Raw genomic sequence first — 6940 nt, forward strand, 5'->3', positions numbered from 1 at the left:
GAGACCGCCGAAATTTCGCGCTCAGGACGTAACCACGTGTTCGCTTATTTTATACCTACAATTGGAAAAAAAAGTTTGAAGCGATTTAAAAATGTCGAAAAAAAAAGTGTTCGGTTTGTAAAAGAATGCCCCATATGCGTTAAAGATTGTAATTTGATGATATTATTTCTCAAATGTAAATTAATTTCACAATTTAGTAACATAACGCGATCACTGAAAGTTCTCACAATGTTTTTCCATAGTCTAAATCCATAAACGTCAAGAGGTTGAATTATTCCCGTTGTTTTCTTTGATATAGTTAAAATTCATGTATCTTTATTTTTTTTGGCATAAATTCTTGCAGACTTGCAGAACAATGTCTCGGCTCCAAGAGTCTAACAACAGCACACTAAAACTTCCAGTTGCGGGTACAAATACGTGGATTGTCTGAAAAGTTTTGAGCCTAACATAGAAACAAGTAATTTTTCGGTCAAATTCAATTTTATTTTTCCACATAATCTCCTTTTAAGGGGATCCTAAAGATCTGTATTACCGACTTAAACACGTATAATTTTTGTATAACGAATACTCTTTTTCTCTTTCACGGATTGGAAAATCCTTTTCCAGGATTAAAGTATATGCATTAATACGTGTTTGTGAAGCAGAGTCTACGCTGAGAATGATGAAAAATTTCGAAATTAATATATTTTTTACCATTTCTTAGTGTAACATGGCGTCTCAGCGTCAAGTCGTGACAACATTTGTTTGATATGAAAGCTTTGCAACCCGAACGTACGAAATAATAGTTCCCAAACACGTAATTTGCACGAACATACAACGTCGAGTTCTTAGAATTAGATTTAGACGCTTTATCGCGACAAATTCGTTGTACGAAAATTGACACGTATGTGTGACTGCGTGTATCATAGGCTGCGTGAGATATTGCTGTGGTAGTATAAAAAGACATGTCGATGTGCAGCGCGTGGCGCGACATCTAGTGATTTTTCGGAGTTCGAGCTTTGCTTTAGGATCCCCTTAACACGAATAATCTGTTGACAAAACATTTCGTCTTATTAACTATAATTCGTCTTATTAACTATAATATCGCATATTGGTTTCGAATATTTTTTAAAGCAAAATTCGACCTCGGTTTCAAATTTTACTGGCCTATGTTCCAAATATTCACTTTTAGTATTACCAAGCGTATTTAAACAAATTAATAAATCTTGGCGATAAAAACTGATTGTGCATTAATGATTGTAATTTAAAAATAGCGTTTCTAGAATGAAGCTTTACATCAAGATTTAAAAACATGACTACATTTGAAAAATGCTTAATGAAATTTTTCCACAAATGGAATCCAAAACCATCTAACAGTTGTATTTTTCCTGTTGTTCCAGCCGGTATAGTTAATAGAACAATATCTTGTGAAATCTAGTCTATTTTTTAATTATATCCGGACAATGACCAGTCTACGAATCTAACAGTAAAATTTAAAACTGAATTTGGTCCAACATTTGGAAAATATACTTCCCTTACCCAAGTTTCAAAATGATTAGATGTTAATTTACCAGATTTTGACGCTATATTAAAAATATTATTTGCAGTAAACATCGTTTCTTGTATCCTAGGACCTATAATGTCCCACTAGGTTCTTTTAACACTATAAGAAATGGAGATAATAATCTACCATCGGCTGAAATAACAGTTTATATTGTATAACTGTGTGTAATCGCAGATGTTGACTCTTTTATACTTTTTTTACACCTTTTTCTGTCAATGTACGACCGGCATGCAATTCTAATTGAAAATCACTTTGGTCCAAATTATATACATTTTCAATTCCATAGCGGTCAATATAATATTTTACATTTTCAATAAACCTATTTCTGTCTGCTCGTAAAGCTTCCTTTGACATTAAAACTTTTGTAATTATAAATTTCGTAACTTTTCCAGATACAATTTGATGCGCGAATTTAAATTTTCTAACCCATTTATGTGATGCTTTAAAATCTAATAAGTTTTCTTGTTGTTGCGCTTGCAAAACCCATCGTGTAATATCAATATCATAGATCTTTGCCCGTCTACGAATCGCTTCAATAAATTTATCTAAGTGTGTGCTGAAATTCGTCCCAACTTTTCGAATCTACTATCACTTACATTCATTTGCTTTTCCCATCATTGCAATTGTCCTGCTGATATTACTTACCGAAACCTTGATTTTACAGATGCAATTGTTCTTGGTTTTAACTTGCCACTTCTTGAATATTCAACTGTTCCTCTTTTATATTCTGTCGAAATATCATCAATGTCACAAACCATTTCTTTTACATTGCGTGCGTAATTTTCTTCTTCATTAACGAGTTCTATTTCTTGTGCTTCTGGTACATCATATAAGTTTAAAAATTCTAACAATTCTTCTTTTTTGATTTCATAGCAGTTTTCATACATTTCTTTTAATATCTTTTCCCTTTTTCTTTCCATTGTTACGTCACGCTGTTGAGATTTTCTCCGTTTTTTGAGTCAATGCATTTAAGCAATTTACCCGGGGATCGGAGATCAAGTTGTGCGGTTAAGAATGTTCATTGGGAAGTATCGGATAATTATTCGGAAGGGTAATTTTGAATCCGGTGCCAAAAAGACTACAAAGCTATAGGCGAATCTACGTGGATCGGCTTTTTGAATGTTCTTGTAATTCGGAAACGTAAGATTGATCTTTAATCGCTTGAGAGTATATACGCGTTCGCGGGGTGAGTCTACCGGTTTCTTTTGATCTAATAACTGCGTTAATTTTTGGAAATAGGAGAAAGGATTGTGATTTGAAATAAGAGCTGATTGTATTTGAAATCTTAATCTCTTTTCTCGCTGTCTTTATCCGCCTTTAGTAGGCATGGAAGTAATGCAAAAATAATTATCAATGTTCCGAAGAACTGCCGTGAGACGGAGGCCACGCTATTGGCAGCGACAGTCGTAACAGCCTCTCGGATACTCATATATATGTATTTGAATGTTATTGAATGAGACGCAGAGTAGAGGCTTAGGTTTCAGCCGATTTGATATATTCAGTATTTTCGTTTAATAGGAAAAACAGAATAATGAGGAAAGAAAAATATAAGAGTGTGTTTCTAATGAAGCGCGAGGATAGTTCTCACCTTGATCTAATTAATTTCTGTCTATACTGGATAGGTTTCTACTTTTGCTCTATAAATGAATAATTGAATGAATAACTGTTCGACTGAATAACTGAATAAAAGCCAAACGAATAATTGAACTGAACGAATGAAATGACTGACTAAAACTAGATGTATAACTGACTTGAACGAATGAATGACTAATGAATGACTGAACTAAACTGAATTGAACTGAATGTATTACTGACTGAACTAAACTGAATTGAACTGAATGTATTACTGACTGACGACTGCTTTTGGCAGCTCCTTTTATATTTTGAAAATAAATATGGGAGTGCCCTTTCAGGACCAATCAATACTCCTCAAAATTTGGTAGAACCTATACTCGCGCTTGTTTCCTTAAGATAAGGTAGCAAGGCTCGGCGTAAGCCCTACTCCCAACTCTACAGGTTCAATCTTAATAGGTAATAGTTGAGAGTTTTAATAATTTATAATAAAAATTCGGTTTTCCTTAACTAACATCCTTATGCGAGGCGAATCTATTACATTCTGAATTATATATCTAAAATTGGTTTAGTTTTATTGGAAGAAAGAAAAAAAAGAAGAAAAAGATATTCGTCCTCGCATTCAGAAAGATTTCTATTTTGTTGTTAATTGCTTAATTACTAAACGATAATGTACATACATTATCACTAATATGTTAATATACGCTTTTATTGATTATTTTATAGAAAGGCTTCTTTGAAAAAGATCGTGAAATATTCATAGATATTCTTTAGAATAGATAATCTGTGTGACGCATAAGGGTACATAACGTGATCAATCTGTTGGTTTGAATGTTTAAATAAAGGAACTAAATATACCCCCCTATAAAAGAGAAAAGGAATTTTCGATTTCGAAATAAAGATAAAATAGGGACGAAATATCAAGACCAAGACGAAATACTAATCTAGAGATAAGATAAAAATAAGATATAAATCATATATTTATAATAACGAAAGAGAGGATTTTATCGGGATGTAACACCATCGTAACTTCTTCTGATGTTAGGACTTTCTGGGAAGTCCAAGGCAGTACCCACACAGCATTGGAGATCTATGGGATATACTAAAATCATCGCGGATATACGAAATATACCTCAATATCTTTAAGATGTCATCAGTATATTATAATGACTATATCATGAATACACTTCCTGTATAAGATATTCAAGAGATATCTTACACCGAACAAAGTAAATGGGTACAATAGATCTCAGAAACATTCTGAAGACATCTAACAGATAAGATATTCCAGTTGTTCTAAAATGTCTCTTTATATATAAAACTTATAGAATAGTACATAATTATAATGTACGTACATATATAAGGGCATAATTAAGGAAATTATCTCTTCAGATGGTATTCATCTTAGAACATATACTACTGGAAGGAGCATAGACTCGAAAAGTTGAAGCCGAGAAGATTAACAAGGATGGAGGTAGAATGCAGAGAAGATTGACAAAGATGGAGATAGAATGCATGATCCTAGATTGTAATGCGCATGCTTGTCATCTTTTCTCTTCACCCCGCAGACCCCGTGCGAATGGTATGAGTATGCACATTGCTGACTATGCACATTCTATCTCCTTGTCAATCTTCTCGGCTTCAACCGAAATGTATGCTCCTTCCAGTAGTATATGTTCTAAGGTATTCATAATTAGGTTTTATAATTTAAAGGTGTGCTTACACGTACATTTCTGAACAGCCAAATAAAGCTGGTTCTACATTGGACGCCTTTTTGGAAATTTAAGGTTGGAGTATTTTAGAAACCTGACGTAATGGTGCAATTTGGGCTATGGATTTGGTTTTAGCATGCCAGAAACCTTCAAGATTACATACTACCGTAATATGTCTGTATAATCGGTGTAAATTAAGCCATCATTATAATTATAAAAAACATTCTCCCAAATATATCCCGACTAGATACTATAATTATCTCTAATATATCTTTATAATATACCTACGATAACATTTCAGATTTTATTATAAGCAGCAATAATCACGGATATCTCAGGAATAACGTAAAAATATATTTCGCTTAAACATGAGATATCTTAGTCCTTCTTTGATGCGGACATTAGTAAATCCTATTGATATCTGCCATATATCCAGATGTCTATTGAATATCTTTGAGATATTGCGATATTCCAGCACGATATCTTGACGAGATTCCACAGATTTCTTTTGCTGTGTAGGTAAATACTGCAGACAGCAGTATTATTACATTTCGTGGATTAAACCGCATTATTTTTAAAAAATTATAAATATTATTTACATGTCTGTTTCCAATATAATAATTATTTAAAAAAAGATAAAGAGAAAGAGAAAAAAGTTTTTATTGTCTATTTCACAATAATAAATTTGATACCTTCTTATTGGTCATTCTTCAAAGAAATTCATTCAACAAGGGAAAAAACAATCTTGAACAATATATAAACGACTTATTTAAAAGTATTTATAAAAATGTAATCAAATTATAAATCTGCTGTTCCATCAAATCGTAACAGTTAAATAAAAGAAAATAAATAAAAAATGTATATAATCATTTCAATTAAAAAAAATTTTTGTAATAAAAAAATAAAAAGTAATAAAAATTTTAACACTAAACACTTATTAATAGAGCTCTATTACTCACAACTGGTAGTACTTATTAATCGAAATCAAATACGAAACTGCAAATTTTTTGCAATGATCTGCGTTTTTATACTTATGTTCATGTCAACAACATACGCAAACTATGCGTCAGCATATCTATTTTCCGCCTAGATTGATAAGACGCAATGTTTTGTCGATACATTATTCATGTTAACATTGAACACGACGGACACTGCAATTAGCTGCTGCGTACGATCAAACTGAAATGAACGATATTTTACGAAAATAAGAATTTCTTTATTCATATTTTGATTTTAATTGTGATATATTTTTGTATATATTATTAAAAATATTTGATTGATTTCGGAAGTTTAACAAAGTCACTATTACTATTACTGTTATTATTATTATTATTATTATTATTATTATTATTATTATTGTCGTTATTATTACTATAATGTTATTATTGTAAAAAGCTCTTACTATAATAGCTAGTGCGATATTAATACGTACTGGACTGTATTCATTCAACACTATCTCAAGCAACCAACGCCGGTATGGGACGGATACGCATGGAGCGCGTATATATGGTACATACAGTTTTTTGTTCATATTTCAAAAATTCGTTCGCGGAACATAATTTTTATATAGGTCGTTGTTTTCAGCGTAAAATGCTCTTTAATGTTGTCATTATAAACATTAAAAAATGTTTGAAAATTAGGGATGGGGATGGGGATATACAATGAACAAATAAATAAATAAATTTTTTTTTATTATAGATATGAAATACTCTTGCAACCATTCAACTTTTATTTAAATTATTTTTCTCTATCTCTCATAGTTTCGACGATATTCAATCTGAAAGAAAAAAACCGACTTTTTGAAGCATGGATTTCACCCCCTTAACGTGCGACTCGGCACGTATAAAAAAATATGTGTCTCCTATTTTTGTCGATAGAACAACATACAAAAAGCTCATTTAAATCGGAGAGATTCACTTTGGCTGTGATCCCTCGTAAGAAATGATAAAAAATATAGAGGAAAGCCCCCTATTATGAAATAGGCGCCTAATATGAGATAGCGGCGTTTCTGCTGGACTAATAAACACTATCTATTGGTTCCACCATGAATTTATTGCTCTTGGATTGAAAACTATTTAGTAGAAAATGCATTATTAGATCATGCCTGTAATCA

This window comes from Trachymyrmex cornetzi, unplaced genomic scaffold (assembly GCF_001594075.2).
Source record: "Trachymyrmex cornetzi isolate Tcor2-1 unplaced genomic scaffold, Tcor1.1 scaffold812, whole genome shotgun sequence".
NCBI lineage: Eukaryota > Metazoa > Arthropoda > Insecta > Hymenoptera > Formicidae > Trachymyrmex > Trachymyrmex cornetzi.